At 45.7% G+C, this 19,693-nt stretch overlaps 1 protein-coding gene and 1 long non-coding RNA gene across 3 annotated transcripts in view; one reads left to right on the top strand and one right to left on the bottom strand.

Moving 5' to 3' along the window:
- Positions 1 to 8,432: 8,432 nt before the first annotated feature.
- Positions 8,433 to 19,693, top strand: part of RIPOR3 (RIPOR family member 3) — a 41,902-nt gene continuing 30,641 nt past the window's right edge. Inside the window, exon 1 of one of the 2 annotated variants that reach the window (XM_014876083.2) lies at positions 8,433 to 8,585. The gene's annotated coding sequence lies outside the window, so the exon portion shown is untranslated. The remainder of the gene's footprint in view (positions 8,586 to 19,693) is intronic. The other variant, XM_088175103.1, reaches the window with a different exon arrangement.
- LOC148221835 (uncharacterized) lies at positions 9,268 to 18,116 on the bottom strand. Its single transcript, XR_015807365.1, has 3 exons — positions 13,517 to 18,116; positions 12,558 to 12,604; positions 9,268 to 10,969 (listed from the first exon to the last, which is right to left on the bottom strand). It is a non-coding gene; the product is annotated as an uncharacterized LOC148221835 (long non-coding RNA).

Genomic DNA, 19,693 nt, shown 5'->3' with positions numbered 1-19,693 from the left:
TTCAGATAGAATCTGTGATCCTGGCGCACTAGAATAGGTTACAGCTATGTGAGAAAGACCAGGATAAAACCTCTTATTCTGTCACTTTGTAATTATAACATCGAAAAGAGTTTGGACTGCTTTCCATATCTGTCTTCTACAGCTCTGTTTAACGAGCTGAGCATGGAGAAGAGTGCAAGAGACAAGGGAACTGTGATTTCTCTGGGGCTTTAAAGCTGTTGGGTTGGCTCTTTTCTCCTGGAGAAAGGGAGGAAAAACCTCCTGAAGCTGATTTCTGCTTGGAGCAGTTAATTTTATTACTATAGATTTATGAGGTATCGCCTAAGATAATTTGTTTTCTATTGTGCATTCCTAGCATGGCTGGAGTGCCAGGCAGTGGGTGTGGGAGTGAGCCTGAGGAGTCAGGGCAAATTCATCTCAAGTCACTGGAACCAACCTAATAAAATGTATTAATCACTGGCTGGCTTTCATCACAAGGAGCTGACGTATGAGGAAGGAATGTGATAAACAATTTGATCTCAGATAAAGGTGGGCAGTGAGGCAGGCTCTGTGTGCCTGTTGTAAGGCAAGCTTACAGAGCTATTTTAGTCACAAGTTCTGTACAAGCTGTGATTCAGACCTGATCAAGCTATTCGTGGCACGTTCAGTTTCTGAGAAGTTGAAAGACAGGTTGGGTTTCCTGATCTCTGAACTGCTGGGGAGGGTTTTCTGGCAGGCCTTTTTTTAATTTTGTTTGTTTTGGTGTAGAAATTCCATCACTTATGTCCACCATGAAGTGTAGTGAGATTCTGCTGTGATGTTGCTTTCCTATCCCAGGTTTCCCACATTATATGTGGAATGGGATTCCATACAGCCCTCCTGGGAGTTCAGAGTACTTCCAAGAATAAAGCACAGAAAATTTCTGTCAGCATAGGTTGACTGTTATTAATGATCCACCTAATATTTTATTGCATAGTTCAGGGCTTATGCTGATTCCATATTTAACATAAAGTAGTCTTTATTTACACTGTCAGTGCCAGCTCAGAGGAGTGATTGTTAGATGCACTAGATTGTAATCTGGTCTTGTCTTGGAGTTGATGAGAGACTGGACAGTTTTCTTGATGGGTGGGGAAAACTAAAAAGGAAAAAGAGAAGCTTTATTTTCAAAATAATAAGAAGGTATTGCATTCTTTAAAAATAAATTCTGTACTTACAAGCTTTCTTTTTGATAGCTTCTGCAATTTTGATACATTAATCTTGTGTCCCAGTTACATTTTCCTACAAAGGCATTTTCAGCAGCAGTGCATGCACTCGGATACTCCATTTCCAGAATATTAGGGACCAGTGTGACCTCAAATTGCTTTTGCCTTCCCCTTGATAAGTGAGTGGTGCAGACAAACCAGTGCTCTCATGAGGGCATCTGATGTTGACAAGTGCAGAGATATCGTAGAGCACTTACAAGTCCCTGTGAATCCAGGGAAATTCATTCCATACCTTTCTGCTGATATTGCTGATCCTGAGGCAGAATGTGTGAATTCACAAATGCTGCATCAGAGAGGAGGAATCTGACAAGGGGAGCTTGTTGTATTTTATCTCCATGGAACACACTCCATACCAACAGCTCTACACAAACACAGGAGCAAAGCTCAGCAAGTAAACCCCAGGGCATGGCAACTTAGCTGCTTTATTCATAACAGGAGTATTTAAATAGCACTCGTGTGATAAAAATGTTATTTCTTATCCTGAAATTGTGACAGTTACAGGATTTTAATTTTGGGGTGGTTTTTTGTTTATTTGTTTGTTTGAGTTTTTAAAATTTTATTTTATTTTATTGAGGGGGAAATCAACAGTTGGGTTAGTAATGAGTTTTTGTGTTCTGCTTCTGCCTTTGCTTTCTTTTCTGCTGTCAGCAAACCTAGAAGAATTTTTTTCTTCCCCAGTCCTCTTCCAGGAACCTTTAGCTTTGCTTTGATGCAATATTTACTTACCTGTGACAAAATGAATTGATTGTTTTTAAAGTTCATATATGAGATCTTTTGCAATAAAATATTTATAGTTTCCTGGGGTTGGGGTTCTTTCTTTCGTTTTGTACTTTTATTTTGTCTGGCTTTGTGAGAAAGGTTGTCTTCATATCATGCTGCCTATCAAAGAAACATTTGTTTCAGGTGTGTTATAATTCCAGTTATAAACTTGGTCCAGTGATAAACTCATGAAATTTCCTGAAAATACTTTCTTAGCACATAAAAGCCGATAGTGATACATTAATTTAAACTCTCTGAGGTTTCGAACTAAAATAATGAAAAGCTTTTAAAGCTTTTTCTTCCCCTTCATTTAGTAATCCATTTGTGTCCAATGACTCTGAATGACTTTGAAATTCCCCTTGTTTAAACAGGCCAGTTCTGACACCTCATACTTGCACTCGTGTGTGGGGTTTAATGATTTAACTCTGCTGCCCGAAGTGATCACAGGAAGCCACGCTGGTGCTGACCTGTCCAGGTCGATAGGTAACACTTCAGGGCTTCTTTACACGAAGGAATTCCTGAACATTTCTTGTTTGGTTTTCCACTACTCGCTGAGTATTACTGGTCCAGATTTTTGGGGAGGAAAAAAGGGCAAATCAAAGGAATAATTGTTGCAAAATTTACTCTAAACATCGTTTGGTACAGATTGGGACTTTGATTTTGTCATATTCTTAGATAAAAATCTCTGCTTAATAAACCTTTTAAAATAAAATCTTTGGTGTTAAGCTTATCTAGAAAACATGTTATGTCTATTTCTGAAGGAAACTCTGCCCTCTGCTAGTGACTGTCACCCAGTGACATAAATGAGACATAAGTGAGACTTCTAAGTGTCAGCACTATTTATGAAGAAAACTTTGCCCTCTGCTAGTGACTGTCACCCCGTAAATGTGACATAAGTGAGACTTTTAAGTGCCAGCACTGAATAAGGAGCACTTGTGCCTTTTGCCACAAAGGAACATTTTTACACTAATGGTGCTGGATAGACCTCAAAATTAAAGTGAAGGAGCCTCTGTGGAGTCCCCAGTTTAATTTTTATAAACACCAGCTCCTGTTGCACAGTGCCTGCCTGGTCTCCCAGCTGCAGTGCCCGTGCTGTGTGGTGTCCCCTGTCCCCAGGTGTGCTGGCTGAACACGGGCTTATCCCGACCTCCCTTTGTGAGTTTGTGTTGTGCTCTCCTGGCCAAATCCCTCCTGCCCCACGTTTTCACAGGAGCTGTTCCAGAAACATCATCGAGGCCTTTTCCCGAGCCGACAAGTTTTTAATGTCTGCCTTCTTTCAGAGCTGCTATAATGAATTTGTGCCCTGCTAGTCAAAGCAGAAACACGTGAAGAGGGGAGCTCATGGCAGGCACTGAGACAATGAATTCATTTCACAAATGATTCCTGCACCTTGCAGAAATAGCTTTTATAAAGCAATGAACTATTGCTTGTTGAGATTGAATTATTATTGGATGCCACGCGAGTCACACAGGAGCGGCCCCACAGGGTCAGAGCGGGGGCTGTGCTTGTGAGGCACGGAGAGGGATCGGACACTTGGGAAGGGAATCCCTGGGGATTGGCCTTTTCCTTGGCCTGGGTCGCCACTGTCGCCACTGTCGCCGCTCTCTCGCGGGTGCAGCGGGAGCCGCCGCCGCCAGAGGGCGCCGTGCCCGCGCCGTGCCGGTCACCGGGGCTGCAGTGACCGGAGCGACGTCCGTTAATTACCATTAATTACACCATTAATTACACATTAATCACAACGTTAATTACGCCATTAATTAATTGCAACAGCGGCCTTGGTTGCAGCAGGCTGCCCAGGACATGAACTGCTCCCATAGCCTTACCTGTGTTTGTAATGCAGGTATTACATTACTCTCACTGCACTTTAAAATGTCACTCATAAAATCTCAGAACGGCTCGGGTCGGAAGGGACCTTAAAGCTCATCCCGTTCCACCTGTGCCACGGGCAAGTTCCACTACCCCAGATTGCTCCAAGCCCCATCCAAGCTGGCCTAGGACACTTCAGGGATGCAACATTTCCAGGGATGGTGCACACTCATTTGATTTCTTTGATTTGTAATAGACTTCTTGTTGTAATCATAAGATGAAGTTACCAAGATTTTAGAAGAATGTAAAACCATTACAAGGAAAAATTTAGGGAAATATGGAACTTTGATTGTAATTAGACAGCCAGATTAATTAAGGCTTTTTTGTCTCAGTGTCCATGCAGTGTCCAAGCCAACCCCCTGTGAGACCCCGGAGTGTGAACAGAGCAGGTGTGTACACATTAATGCAATATGTTTATTAAGCAGATAGTGGTTTAATGGTGCAATGGTCATAAGTAAAACTACAGAACAGTACAAGCCAAGGAGACTTAAAAAGCAATTCAGTTTTTCCATGCATTTCACATTTGGAAAGAGTGAATCCTGTGAGTTCAGCCACTGTCCCAGCTGGGTTGAGGTTTTAGAAGATACTCTTTGCTTCTGTTGGCAGATCTCTTTGTTTCCCTCCTGAGTTATAATACCAGGGGCTAAAAACTCCAGCACAGATAGATGCACAAAGAGGGAAAAATAATCATGTGCTTGAAGATGTGTATTTAGAGTTTAGGGTTTATAACCCCCCTCAGAGGCTCAGAGAAATTCTCTGTGGGATGGTTTGCTGGAACATGCTCTGCAGTTTGTCATGGTACAGCAATGAGAGTGCCTGGTTCATATATCGATAGACTGAGAGATAATCCAATTCTATGCAGATTACTCCACATTATGAAGATGTAAGTGGCATCCTAAAATTAAAAAATACAAACTAGAAAAGGGTGGGGTGGAGCCACAGGCAAATGTTGGCATACATACTGCTTGCATTAAGAGAAGCAAGAATGATTTTCTCTCCAAGTGAGCCTGGTGCAAAGGATCACAGTAACAGGCCCAGCTACTGAGTTATTAGCTCTTGCTTTTATAAACAGAGTTATGGTTTACAGCAGCCTGTCTAAAAGTCAGTTTAGTCTGGATCTTCCTGAGAAGGCTGGGCTGGTCTGCTCCAGGATTGGCTGCCTGTAATCTGGTCCATTTAGAAAACAAACAAAACCTACTTTATTCAGGACTTAAACAATAAAGTTATGATTAATCTGATTATGCCAGAACGCTGGTGATGCTGAAACATTGAATGTGTAATGTTGTTGCAACCACGGTGAATGCTTTGTTGTAAAATGATCTTTGTGTATCATTGGCTTGTATTGATGGATGTTGAGTGGCTGAATTTGGGAAGGGTTTTTGTGAAGTGCTCTGAGATTCTGGACTAAACATACTGGCATTTTTTTCATGTCCCTTTAGGTCTGAGACACATCAGAGTGTGTTTTATTTTTTTCACTGTAAATATTATCGTGGTGCCAGCACTGCAGTATTTACTGCTTTTCATATGCGTGAGAATATTAAACATATGTATTTCTAAAGGAAATTCCAGAGGAATGTGAAACTAGCTTGTAGCAATAATTTGTAGGTCTGTGTCCATTGTTTTCAGGAATATGTAAATTGTTACATTATAGAACTCACTTTGAACCCAGCTGCATAATTAGCTGCACTAAACATCAGTATTCAATTTAGGAAATCTGTGGCCAAGTGTTTTATTAGAATTTCGTGGAAAAGGAGAATGTGAACAAAACCATAGAGCAAATGATCTGAAATGCAGTTAAAAATAATGAAAACCAAGCACCAGCCACATAAACACACCAGATGAAGACACAGCAAATGAAGATCATAAAAAATAAACTGGAATAAAAACACATAAAGCCATTCCTCAGCTGAAGTAAATGGGGACATCTGCACCAGGAGTGAGGGAACCGTGGTCATTGGTGTTTGCTGAGAATTTTTTCTGCTCTGTGAATTTTGTTAAAAGGCTCATGGTTAGGAGGAAATGACATTAACAGTAATGGCTTTTTGGGCAACTGGTTGCTCAGGGCTCCAGCAGAGATTTGGTGTTGTGACAAATGTCCTCCTACAAATCCAGCTGATTTCAGCTTGTCCCAGTGTGCCCCACCCTGCTGTGGGGCCAGCGCTGGGGACAGGGAGCTGCTGCAGTGGCAGCAGTGTCCCAGCTCTGTGCTGAGCTGCAGGAGCTGCTGTGGCACCGTCCTGTGCCTGGGACTGGGGCACACACACACTGCTGCCAGCCTGGAAAACCCCACAGAGCTGCAGGAGCTGCTGTGGCACTGTCCTGTGTCTGGGACTGGGGCACACACACACTGCTGCCAGCCTGGAAAACCCCACAGAGCTGCAGGAGCTGCTGTGGCACTGTCCTGTGTCTGGGACTGGGGCACACACACACTGCTGCCAGCCTGGAAAACCCCACAGAGCTGCAGGAGCTGCTGTGGCACTGTCCTGTGTCTGGGACTGGGGCACACACACACTGCTGCCAGCCTGGAAAACCCCAAGAGCTGCAGGAGCTGCTGTGGCACTGTCCTGTGTCTGGGACTGGGGCACACACACACTGCTGCCAGCCTGGAAAACCCCAAGAGCTGCAGGAGCTGCTGTGGCACTGTCCTGTGTCTGGGACTGGGGCACACACACACTGCTGCCAGCCTGGAAAACCCCAAGAGCTGCAGGAGCTGCTGTGGCACTGTCCTGTGTCTGGGACTGGGGCACACACACACTGCTGCCAGCCTGGAAAACCCCACAGAGCTGCAGGACAGCTGCGGTTGCATTTGCTGGGGTGGATTCTTCAAGCACTCAGTGCGTGTGATCATAAACCCCCAAAACACCAGGAAAACCAAGCTAAGAGTTAGTGGAGTTCCAGTGGTTGGAATGTCATGTACTTACCTGTACAAATCCATGGATTTGCATCTCCTGGCTTAGTTTCCCAGGTACCCAGCTGTGACATCCATGCTGTGCCATCATTGCCATTTGCAGTGCTCCAAGCCCTGACCGTTTTGAAGACCTGGTGTGAAACCCACTTTTGCTTTCATCTCAGCACAGTTCTTTCTAACACAAATAAAACCCAGAGTGCTTGAATTGTTTGCTCGGGCAACGCCATCTGCCCATCTGCTTTTGTGTCTTACTGCTCTCACTTTCATGTGTGTCAGTTCCCTCATGCCTCTCCTCACAAGCCGTGCAAGAGATCTTCTGCCTCCTCCAGACTTCCCTTTAAACATGTGCACAGGAAAATACCAATCCTGACCATCTTCATAAAGAACTGAGAAAGAAAAGAGTAACCCTGCCCTGAGAGGTTCTTGTATGGGATCTCTGGTCAGCTGGAGCTTTGAGAACTTCCCTGTGTGTCTCAGGCCCCTGCAGTGGGGTGGGTTTCAGGGTGTGTGTGCTGGATGCTGCAGAGCCTGCTCCAAAGGGAAGCAAACACCATTACTAATGAAGTTCTGGTAAGGGCATGGCCAGATTCCATGCAGTCAGCTCATTTTCCCCGTGGGGAGTGTCTGCCTTGCTGTGCTGTCCGTCAGTCTGCACGGGGAAGTGCTGCTAAAAACCAGGGGCAAATGGAAGGTGGATGAGCCAGAGCAGAAGCCGAGGTGCTGTGCCCAGGCAGGGACATGTCTGTGTGTGGTGTTTGCAAAAGGCCCAGCCAGGCATTGTTCAGGAGAGAGGTGTGGGTGCGGGGGGGCATGGGGTGGGACAAGGAGCAGGGAGATCCCAGCCTGCTTTCCACATGGCAGTTCACCTCCTCCTGCCAGGATTACCTGCAAGGTGTCTCGGAAGTGGCAGGAGGGAGCTCGTTCCCAAGGAGCTGTACCTGCCCAGGGAGTGAGGAGGTCAGTAGTGGGTGCAGCAGGAAGGACTCGGAGCAGGATTTGAACAACAGAGAATCGAAGAGAGTAAATTACATTTCCTCAGTACCAGAAAACTTTGGAAGGGCGGGATGGGGAAAGGCAGGAAGCAATGAGAGGAAGATGATGATGCTGATGCTGATGCTGATGCTGCTGATGATGATGATTAGCGCTGTATGACCGAGGGCTGCAAGAGGAGGGAATCTCTAAAGGGATGGTGACGAGGCCGTGTGGGGTAAGGGCAGAGGAGGAGGAAGCAGTGGATGGGGAAGGTGGGAAAGGCGGGATCTGGGCACGGCAGGAAAGGTCTGAGCAGGAGGGGTAAGAGCTGCGGAATTACCGGGGGTGCAGGGACGGTGTCCTGCGGGCTCTGCCGGGCTGTCACTGCCCCGGGGCGCTGTGGGACCCGCGCTGGAGCAGCTGGAGCGAGCAGAGGGCGCCTGGGATGCTCCTGATGAACAGCAGAGGGTCCGGGCCGTGACCGGCCGGCCGGCATGTGCTGGAGCGCCGAGCGATCCCAGCCCCCCTGCCAGCGCCAGGGGGGTCGGAGGGGGAGCGAGGGAAGGAGAGAGGGAGGGAGGGAAGGAGGGAGGGAGGGAGAAGGGAAGCAGCGAGCGGGACGGAGCCCTCGGCATCCAGCGGCAAACGAGCGCTCCGGAGCCGCGGCTTCCTGGAAGCGGAGCCCGGCTGGGCGGCGATAAGCGGCGATAAGCGGCGGCTGTCGGGGCCCTTCCGACCGCCCGGACCCGCCGCGACAGCCGCGACAGCCGCGACAGCCGCCACGGCAGCGGAGCCGAGCCGCGCTCCGAGCCCGCCGGGCTGAGCGCAGGTGGGCACAGGTAGGGACACACCTGGGCACGGAGCGGGGCTCGGGGGCGCGGGGCACCCGCAGGGGACAGTGACCTACGGGGATACGGACACCCGAGCCGGGACTGGGTCACCTGCGGGGGATACGGTCACCTGCGGGGAGATATGGTCACCTTTGGAGGGATATGGTCACCTGCGGGAAAATACGGTCACTTCTGGAGGGACGCGGTCACCTTTAGAGTGATATGGTCACCTTTAGAGGGATATGGTCACCTTTGGAGGCATACGGTCACCTTTGGAAGGATATGGTCATTTCTGGAGGGATACGGTCACCTTTAGAGGGATATGGTCACTTTTAGAGGGATACGGTCACTTTTAGAGGGATACGGTCACTTCTGGAGGGACGCGGTCACCTTTGGGGCAGGCGAGCATCTGTACCTGGGCAAGGCTCAAAGGATGCCAAGGCTCCTGCAGAGGTTGCAGCCGCGCAGAGGCTCGGGAGTTTTTTGTCCCGGGTTAAGACATTCCCGGCAGGAAACACCCCCGGAACCCCCGGCAGGACAGCACCTGGCCAGAGCAGGTGGAACAGTGAGAGGAGCAGGATGAGGTTTATGCCATCCTGTAGAGTTTGTCTTTTGGAGGTGTCGTTGTGTAAGCTGGTTATATTTTAGTTAACTCTTTTTGTCTGTGCAAAGATTACATCTTATTTGCTGCTTCTTTTTTTTTTTTTTTTTTTTTTTTATTGCTTATTCGTGTAAATACAAGTTGAGGTTTTGGGTCACAGCCCAGTTACATTTTGATTCAGACAGAGTTTAATTTCCCCCTTTAAAAAGTGTTTTAAATAAGTTGGGCCATATGGAAGTAGAGTTGTTCATCAACCAAAGAAACTTGAAGGAATTTGAAAAATAAGGTTATAAATTTCTGGAGCCATTTCTTGAGTATTGAACCAGCACCAGTACTCAAACTTCTGATTCAGTCATTTCCTTTGTTGGGATCAAGACTTAATCCATCCATACCTGTGTTTTCACAGCTGCAAAATGGGAGCTACACCTATTGATGAGATGCTTTACATATTCTTTTTTTTGGAAAGGCCTTAATTAAAAACAAGAAAAGCAGAGGAAGATCATTTGCAAGGGTAGTAAACAATGCAAAATGCTGGGAGGAGAGGCACACCCGAGAGATGCTGTGGCTAAAGGAGTGTGCAGTGAGAAACTCCCCCTGTGCTGTGTTCCCGTGTCATGCACTTCATCCCTCCCCTGCTGCTGCTCGGAATCCTGCACAGGGAATGACACAAGCACCACGTGCAGCAGTGCAGGAAAAGCTGCACAAACGCTGCCAGGATGGGCTGGAGCTGTCGTGGAGTGGCAGGCACAGCCTCTCTGTGCCCCAGGTCTGGAGAGAAATGAGTGAGCTGGTGGTGACCAATGATCCTGGCAGGATTTTCCTTCAGTCAGAGATTGGATACCTGTGCAAGGGCTTCCCTGGGCTGCCAGGTCCTGCATCCTGAGCCCTGCAGGCAGTCAGGGGCTGCAGGGGAGCTGCAGGGGAGCTGCAGGGCTGTTCTGTCACAGCTCAGAGCAGAGAGCCCGAGCAGGGAGTTGTGTAATGGGCTCCCCAAGGGATGGGAAGGGTGGGATGGTTTCCTTCTGTCAGGACAAAGAGCAGCTGCACAGTTGCTCTGCCGGGTTCTCCCCAGCCCTGGGTTCCTGAGCAGCAATCCAGGCTGGGAGCTGGGATCCTGAAACAGCACATTCACTGTCACTTTATTCACTTTAATGTCACTTTATTCGCTTTAATGTCACTTTATTCCCTTCCTCAGCCAATTCCTCTACAAATTCACTTTCATGTCACTTTATTTCCTTCCACAGCTAATTCCTTCACAAATGCTCCTTTTCTTTGTCCTCATAAAGAGTGTGAGAAGTGGAATAGAGCCACTCTGGCTGGGAAGGGAAGCCAGGCTCAGTCTGTGGGGAGGGGAAAGTTCTGATCCTCACGTGTCACACTCCCAGGAGTGACAATGTGGGGTTACAGAGCAGCAGGACAAAGCAGAGGTTCTGCCTATAGAAAGTTATCCAAGATAAAGCAAGGGAGGAGGAACTGTCTCAGTAGGGTTATTAATTTGTTCCATTTGGATGAAATAAATAGAAATACTGGAAATGAAGGAGATAATTTATGTAAAATAGTAGGTTTAATATTATTTAAATCTGCACACTTGATCTTAGCCAAAAGACCGAGAAAGAGTGAACAGGCAGAGTTGAATTATCCAGACTGTTGTTGGCCAGCACTGGAGTTTGGAAGGTGATTGGCTGGTGGCAATCCAAAATTACAGACAGGGAGTCGTGCAAAGGACATCAGGCAGCCTTTAATGGCCACAGGTGCTCAGGACCTGGCTCCAGTTCCCACCCTCGGATGCTGCCTCCGGAAGCACAAAAGGGACATACATATTTATGAAATACCAGTTTTTATCCACTTTTTTTTTCCCCAACTTTTCCATTTCTGCTGCCAGTTTATTCTCCCTGAGGACAGACTGCTTTAAACCAGTATGTCTTCAAAGATAGAATGACTGAAAACTATCATTTTTATTAAATTTAACTTTTTAGGGAAAATCTTGGTCTTCAGACAAACAGGGCATTTAATCACCAGTAATTTAGAAGATCAGAACACTAAGATGATCTTGCCATTAATACAGAAATACCCTAAGTGTAGTTAGCAAACAGATTTTTACATAACTGCTCTAGATATGAATTTAGCTGTTTCAAATTAAATAATAAAAACTATTTTATTAAGAACATATGCAATTATTATTGGGACAGTAACTGTGTCAGTGGCCTTTTATTGCTCATCAGATATGTTCTTTCCATGAATCCATCCCTGATGTGCTTGATGAAGTAGCAAAAATCTACTTCCATTATTTCCATAATGTGGAATCTATTGGTGCTCAAGAGCTTGAGGAGCCCAGGGCTGCACGTTTTGGGAAGAATTTTTTCAGTGCAAGGGTGGTCAGGGCTTGGCAGGGGCTGCCCAGGGAGGTTTGGATCCCCATCCCTGGAGGTGCCCAAGGAATTCCTGGAGGTGGCACTGAATGCTCTGGGGACAAGGTGGGGATCAGGCACAGCTGGGATGTTCTGGGAGGATTTTCCCAACTTTGATTCTGTGATTCTGAGAGGAGTAACTCACCCAGGGCAGTTTTGCAGTTTTACAGACATTGAGGGGTTTTGGCCCCACGTGCTCCTGATGTGTCACGTGTGGAATGGTGACAGTGCAATGTCATTGTACACAGCAATGTTTGTGCAGTGCTGGCACAGCAGAAATCAACTCCTCTGCTCCATTACACAGGGACAGTCATGTTATGATTAGGGAGTGACCCTTGTCCCTCTTGGCTGGATAATTTATTTATTTCACACAGTAGGAACAGCAGTAGCAAAGCACTCATCATTTCATTTTTACAAACCCCTGGCTTGTTTGCCATGAGAGTTCTCTCTAACCATTGCTGAAATTCTCTAAAACTTGCAATTTTCAGCTCTGCACGAACAGCCATGGCTGATGTTGTGTGTGCCTGGCAGGGCAGGAGGGCTGACCTGGTTTCGTGTTCACAGATCTCTCTCTGTCCGTGTTCCTGCAGACAGAACAACAACACAACTTTCTTCTTTCAGGATAGTTCATGTTCTGGCCCAGAACTACAGCACCAGATGTGTTGCCACAGAAACCATTTAAAGGGAGAAGGAATTGTGAGCAAATTGTCTTTCTTGTGGAAAATGTTTAGAGCCTCTCCTTGGTTTCCCTGTTTCTATCTGTGTGTGCACAGAAGAGAATAAGGGAGAATTTTGCTTTTGTTTTGTACATCTGCTAGTGGTTTAAAATCCTCTATACAGGGTTGAAAATTGAAAAATATTCTATTATGGGCATGACTTACTTACCTCAGAGACATTTTTTATTAAATCCTGATTCATTTTTAGAAACTTTTTCCCTTCAAAAATGTGCTGTGTGCTAGCTGATTTACTTACCTCCACTTGCAACATGCTTTGGAAAATATTTCCAGTCACAGTTGTTTCTGTGAAAGTAAGAAAACATTTGAGTTTATAAAGTTATCCCAGATTTTGATGCTGAGAATTAGGATCACATTCTCCTTACTACAACTGACATGCTGATGAAAAGAAGGAATGTTTACAGGAAATATTTTGATTTAATCTTGCCTAGGAAGCCTTAAAGTAGCCCAAGTCCTTGATTTTAGCTAGAATTTCTTTTCCTCAAAACAGTGGATGCTCTATTCAACACACACTCTTTTCTCTACTCTTATGAAAATATTTTTCTGAACAAAATGCAATCTGAATTACCTTAATATGCCCTTTTGACATTTTTGACCACAGCACAGCATCTTTATCCTGGAGGTTTGAATTCTGTTTGGGGAGAGTAACAAGAGGAACATCCAGGAAGGTCCCAGCCTTGGCCAAATTTTAAAAAGGCCACAATGCACACATAAAGAGCCTTGTTTCCACAGTTCTTTGTGCTTCATGCATTTGGGAGGTCTTTGTCCCTGCACATTCTGAAATACTGCTGGCTGTGGAACTGAAAGAGCCATAACTGGTTTATCTCACCAAAAGCCAAAATGAGGTTTGGGTCTCTTTGAGTGATGGAAAGATTTTGCCATGAGCAGTTGTTTGCAGGATGCTGCCCATGGTTTGGGAGGGAATGGGCACCCAGGGTTATCCTGAGAAACCTCCTGCCCTTAATTGTGTGTTTAGTATTCCCCTCTGTGAGATTCATGATCATTAAATCTATTTTCTTATAGCCAGACTTTCAAATGCCCCAAGTCTGGAAATACACCATTTATTCTCCTTTTTTATTCATTGTTACACAAATCTCGGATCTTCCTTCTTCCTTTGATAAAAATTATTTATAACAGAAATATATCCAGGCATCCCCGAGTTAGGAGCATTGCTTATGCTTTAGAAAGCAGCTTTACCTTACTGCAAGTGTCCTGCCAGAGCTGTGGATTGAAATCTCTGGAGCTAGGCTGCATGCCATGTCCCACATTGGAGTTCTGGCAGCTCCACAGGCATCTACATCACCCAACAAGATCTGCCAGGCCGATAAGAAACTCATTTCTCTCTTGCATTCCTTCTCCAGGCACAGCTCCAGCCCTGGGTGTGGAAGGAATGCAGAGGCTGGAGCTTGTGTCTGCACAGGTTAGAAATGAACTTGCAGTGTGGAAAGTGGCTCAGAATCTGCATCCCCTGTGCCTGGGACACCTCAGCTATTTGCATCCAGGTTTCTGCTCTGGGAGCTCTTTGGGGTGGAACCAGCCCCTGTTTACAGGCTGATCCAAAGGTGCCTTTAATGAGTTCCCATCTCTGCTGTTTGATCCCACCAGAGGCACTTTGGTGTTTCCTCAGGCACCAGAGCTTTCCCAGACAGGCATTGTAAACTGGAAATATAGGTACTTGTGATTTTCTTAAAAACCTCCTTTGGGCCTGAAATGCCTTGTGCTTGGTTTCAATCCAGTATTGACTAAGGCTGGAAAGTGTGAATAATGTCAGTTCAGCTGTATTGCAGTTATTCAAATGAATTTTAAAACTATGTCTTTCCACTTATATTTTTCCATAATTCTCTGCACTTACATAACCTCTGTTTTATTATTGAAATTTCTACAGACTTGAAGAGGGAAATATATTTTTCCAATACTGGGCCTGAACAGATAAACAGGGAGGCAATTCCAAGGCCTCAGTGTGCTTTAAAATCTGAATGTTTGCTGCTTTAATATTGGTGTGAATAGGTTTGTACTTTTACTAGTGCAGAGGAAACACCACCTCAATAACCTTCAGTTTCCCTGGGCACTGAATTTCTGAAATGTTTCCATTGTGTAATTGAAATCTTACAGAAAGAGTTTAGAAGATTTCTCCAGATTATAAGGAAGGATTTTGTTTGATGAGACCTGTAAAGTTAAAATCGGGTTTTCCAAAGGGATATTCCAAATGCAGCTGTTGGAGCAATCATTGCAGTGCAGTGCACGGATCTGGCTGGGACTTGATCTGTACAGAAAGTTCATTGGCTTTTCTGAAGTTTTGAAGGTTTGTGGGAAGTTAGAGGCCTGGTTTTGTACAATGGCAGAGCAGAGAAGAGAATTTCCATTGGATGGACCACATGGAAATGCCTGGGTTTGGGTCCTCCAGAGCACCCAGTGCTGTGTAAGTTTGGTGTCAATGTAGCTGCGCATTCCTTGGTGCCCAAACTGGGTGGAAATGTGTCCCTGCTGTCTGAGATGGAGCCCCAGACACTGATGTGGAAGGTGAAGAGCCCTGACACTCAGAAATGTTCCTTCAGCCAGGCACAGCAGGCTAGAGACAATAGAGCTGTCCCTTGTGGAACTCTGCTGAGGTCACTGCAGCTCCTTCCTAATTCCACCGAGGTCGAGCTGTGCCTCTCCCTTCTGCTGAAGGCTTCACATGCCAATGTGTTGTGCAACGATGTAATTTGTTAACAAATAAAGAAGAATTTAAATAACCTTAGAAAATCAGCGCCGGGCATCCCAGCTGCCTGCAAACAAACAGCAGAAGTGCAAAACATTGAAGTAGCCATGCAAAGTATCTCAAAATTGCTTGGGCTTGGGTTCCTCAAGAACAAAACCACAATTGTAAGGAGAACACGCTCTGCAGGAGAAGGCTTTGGATGAGAACACACACTGCATCTTCTGGCAAGGTCTCCAGTTCAGACACAATTTCTGTGCTGTTTTCCCCAGAGCTGTAGTAACACATGATGAATCTTTTCCCCATGTGTTCATGTATGAATTTGACTACTTTTAGTTTCATTTAAAGCAGTAAGGGAGGATACTTTGACCTGTAATTGTCAAATTATGTTTACAATCCAGTAAAACTGTATCTTCTTGGAAATATCTCTCTTGAGGAAGCCAAGTCACATGGAGCAGAACTCCACATTTCTGTTAGAACCTCGAATGCACTGCCTGCCCTTGTGCTGTAGCTGTGCCAGAGTCTGGGTTTAATCCTTTAGGGTGTTGCTGGAATCACTTGTCAATATGTTTTGTGTCTGAATGGCCATTTCTGAGGCTTGAGGGTGCCTTTCTGCTCTGTGCATTGTCCATGGCAGCTCTGCACAGGATCTCCAGTGGGAACTCAGAACATCACTGTCCACGGATGCTGAGTAAACCAGCCCAAGGTCTAAGGAAATCTCCTTGTGATGCTGAAAAATTGGAAACACTAAGCAGATGTGGTAGTGGCAGTAAAAGCTTTGGGTCCTCAGGGAACAAACAATTGGGTTCAGAGTCTTTGAAGAAGTCTGAGACAGAGAGCTGATTGATTTTTTTTGTGCACAAAGCTGAAATGCATTTCCACGAATGACTCTTGCCGTGTTTGTTGATGGTATTCATAACATTTCAAGGGACCTTAAATTACATTAGCTTTTGGCCTAAACCTCGAAGTGGTTTGCTCTTGACTGATCCTGCTGAGCAACTCCTGCTTAGCACTTCCAGTTGTGTCTGCCTTTTCTTTGCAGTGAGCAGCTCTCGTGTGTTGGGCTGGGTGTTGTGGGGGCCCTGACATTTCCAGGAATTTGTTATCTCTGGCAGAGGCCTCGTCACTGACAGTCATTGATAAGTGGGAAAGTAAAAACATGTTGCTGATGAGACAGTGCCCCTTCAATGGCTGAGCACCAGTCTGATTTCACTGCACACTGTGGTCCTCCAGAGAAAAATTCTTCTACCACTCATTAATTTTTAAAATTGTCTTTATGGTATGATTTTTGTTATAACTTATTTATTTCTTGCTCCCTTTTAAGGTAGAGAGTTTTTTCTCTTTTACAAATTTCAGTCACGTTAGAGCCATCACTTCCTGAGTCTTGCTAGAAATACTTCTGCAATAAGTGTAGCAACTATTTAACTTCTAGTGAATATGAAGAGGGAGTTTTCACATGACCAAACAGATCCTTTCTATTTGCTGCCTGTGAAATGCTCGAATTAAATAGCAATAAGAAGGGCCCAGGGCTGAAGGAAGGGTGAGAGAGAGGCAAGGCAGATCTCAGTGAGCTCCTCTGATGGAAGCACAGCCCCTCTCCTTTGGAGATTGCTGTCACAACTGGTTCTGTGAGCCCTCCCTACCAGACTCGCAGGAAAACAACTGCTCAAGAAAAACCACTTGAAACAGCCCTTGCTAGGATGTGTCCTTTAGGCTGGAGGAGATTTTAGGGGCACTCCAGGAAGCAGCAGCCACTGCAGGTTTTGTAGTTTTTCCTGGGCCCAGAAGTCAGTACACAAGTTTGCCTCCTCTGATTTTATAACTTTCCAGAGAGTGTTGCTGTAATTCTGTTTAGGCTTGAAACAATCCAAAGCTGTCTTCTAGGCAGGGCCAGACTGACTAAACTTGAATATCTGGTTTAAAAGTAAATGTAGTCCAGTTTAGACTGCATTTTCCTCAGCTGCTCACTGCACCATTTGTACCCTAATGCACATCAGTCTTTCAGCTGTTTCCAAAGCCATGCCCTTTTGAATGTTTAATATCTAAGAACCAATTAGTTCCATTTTGTTTTCTTTGGATAGTTTGCAATTAAACATTCTTTCAAGTGGGCTTTATTTAGCTAATTCCATCACAAAAATAAGCTCTAAGGGAATGAAGAGCAGTTCAAGCTAGCCAATGTTTATTTTTATTATTAATAATTTATATTATGGGAGTCCCCAGGGGAACTAGGGCCCCACTAAACCCATGCATGTAAAGGCTGAGTCTCACAAGGCTTTATTCAGCAGAAGATTCCTTTTTGCTGCTATGGCTCAGTGCAAGGGACCTGCTCCACACTGCAGGGAAAGGACTGATGAAGAGCACACAACAACAAATCAAGAATCATTGTTTTAAAGAAGCTTAAGCTAGGCACCAGAGGGAGAATCTGATGCATCTTTTCTAAAAAAGAGAAAAAAAAACCCACACTGATGTATTTTTCCAGTTTGAGTGCCAAATCCTGACCTCCAAGGTCTTGCTGATCATCTCTGAAGTGATGGCAACACTCCCAGTGACTCTGATGGGAGCCAGGCTGGGCAGAGCAGTGATGGTCCTAAAAATCTTCTCTCTTTCTGAACTAGCAGAAGAGGACTCTGTATTTTAAAAACATATTGATGGGTAAAGTTAGTTTAAAAAAATATTCTTCTTTAGTTAGATTTCTATCAGAAGTGATGGTTTTCCATCAGAAGTGATGGTTTTTCAAGAATTGGTGTGCTTTGTGTTTTACAGAAGTCTTGAGAGGAGTAATTTCGAGTCCCTTCAGAGCTGCTGGAAGCAAAGGTGACCCAGAGGCAGCCCCTGGGTTTGTGTCAATGGGTGGAACAGGGTCAGAGCAGTTCCCATCACTGGGGATCCCTGGGTGGCTTAAGGGTGGAAGTGATTTTGGGATGAGCAGGGCTGTGGGGTGCAAGTGCAGCACTGCAAATTTTCCTCCTGGAGAAATTTCCCTGCTCCCTTTCCCTGCTGTGGAAGCATCAGGCTTTGCAGCACTCTTTCCATAATTCCAGAGGCAAGACCTAGACAGGAGTTTTCCTGCCCATATCCCTGTCCTCATTAGCTCAGTTTAAAGGGGGTGAGACATCTGGTTCCAAGTACAGCTGTGTGGTTAGGATGGAGGCCTTTTTCTCTCCACTGAAAAATTACTAAATCTGGCCATTTAAGACACAAATTTTATAGGAGTTAGAGCTGGGCTGTGCAAAGTTCACCTCATTAAAAACAAGCCCAAACCAAATAAAAGCAGAGAATAACAGTGTAAAAAAATGTGGGCCATGGATGTCAGAGCATATGTATTAGGAACTGGTAAGAAGTGAAGGGAAAAGTACAGATACACCCACCTACATTCAAAGTTCTTGTTTTTTTCCACAAGTAAATATTTGGCTTTAAAGCACAAATGTTTTGTCCCTTCTATTGCTCTCTTCTATGATATTTTATGTACCTTTCCTCTTTTTCCAGTGTTCTTTGGGATACTGATCCTAACTTAGCAACTTCTTTATTTCTGGGGCACAGGGTTATTGTGGTAACATTTTTGGGAACAAAACATGGTTGCCAGAGGAAAGGGGATGGATGGTTCAATTCTTACTAAAGGGACAATTTTCCTGGCCAGACAGGTCAATGACACAGGGTTTGTCCCACTTCAGAAGCACCAGGATATTGTGATTCACAGAATTACGTTTTTGAAGATAACAAATTACACCCCCCACGCTGTTGGACATCAGATTTCACTGCTGCTGGAAGTTTGTAATCTGATTTGGTTAAATACTCTTCTCAGTGTAACAATCAAAGCATTTATCTGTCCATCATGGAGCTGCTATTGAAACTTGGCCTTGGGACTTTCCAGAGCCCTAAGGCTGAGATAAAGGACCTTCCTAATGTCCTAATTAACCTGGAGATGAGCTCCTGCATGAGAAGGCTGGCTGGAGACATGATCACACCTGATAAATCTGTTTATAACACCCATTCAGGCACAGGCTGGGGACAGCAGGGAGAATGAGGTCTGTGCTCCAGAGCAATGATCCTTGGGGCTCATAATTAATGAGGAGAAATCTCTCAAGGCCAGAGCTGCTGGGATTCAGTCCTTGCTGCCAGGACTTGTCCCAAGTGGAGGAGCCTGTGTGGAGCATCCCTTGTGAGCTGCTGTGCCCTGGGCCCCTCCTGGCTGGGGTTTGGGGCAGTGGCTGAGCTGTGCCTGCAGAGCTGCCACACTCCTGGAGCCCTGACCCGGCCTTGCAGGGCTGCCAGCAGGCTGCAAATCGAAACCAGAGGAGCACAGAGAGGCTTGTGCTCATAAATCAGCTGGGAATGGGTGAATTGTGCCTCCCCCAGAGTCCAGAGGGCTCCCAGCACCTCGGGGAGCTGAGCTGGGAATGGGGCCAAGGGCTGTGCCATGGGCTGGCACAGGATGCAGAACAGGACTGGGTTATGGGCAAGCACTGTGGCTTTTGCTAGTCCAGCATTGCCAAATGGCCACAGTGGGGTTTCCAGGCAGCTGTGATTCCCTGTGCCACATTTCCATGAGGGAAATGGGGTGATCCATGCTCAGCTCCCCTGAGCTGCTGCTGCTGGGGCCAGGACATCTCATCCTGGAAAATCATTGCCAGGTCATTAACGAGGTCAGGCCAGCTCCTGCTGCTGGATTCTGCTGG

Source organism: Sturnus vulgaris, chromosome 17 (assembly GCF_052056855.1).
Source record: "Sturnus vulgaris isolate bStuVul1 chromosome 17, bStuVul1.hap1, whole genome shotgun sequence".
Taxonomy (NCBI): Eukaryota; Metazoa; Chordata; class Aves; order Passeriformes; family Sturnidae; genus Sturnus; species Sturnus vulgaris.
This window is presented reverse-complemented; position numbering and strand designations above follow the sequence as displayed.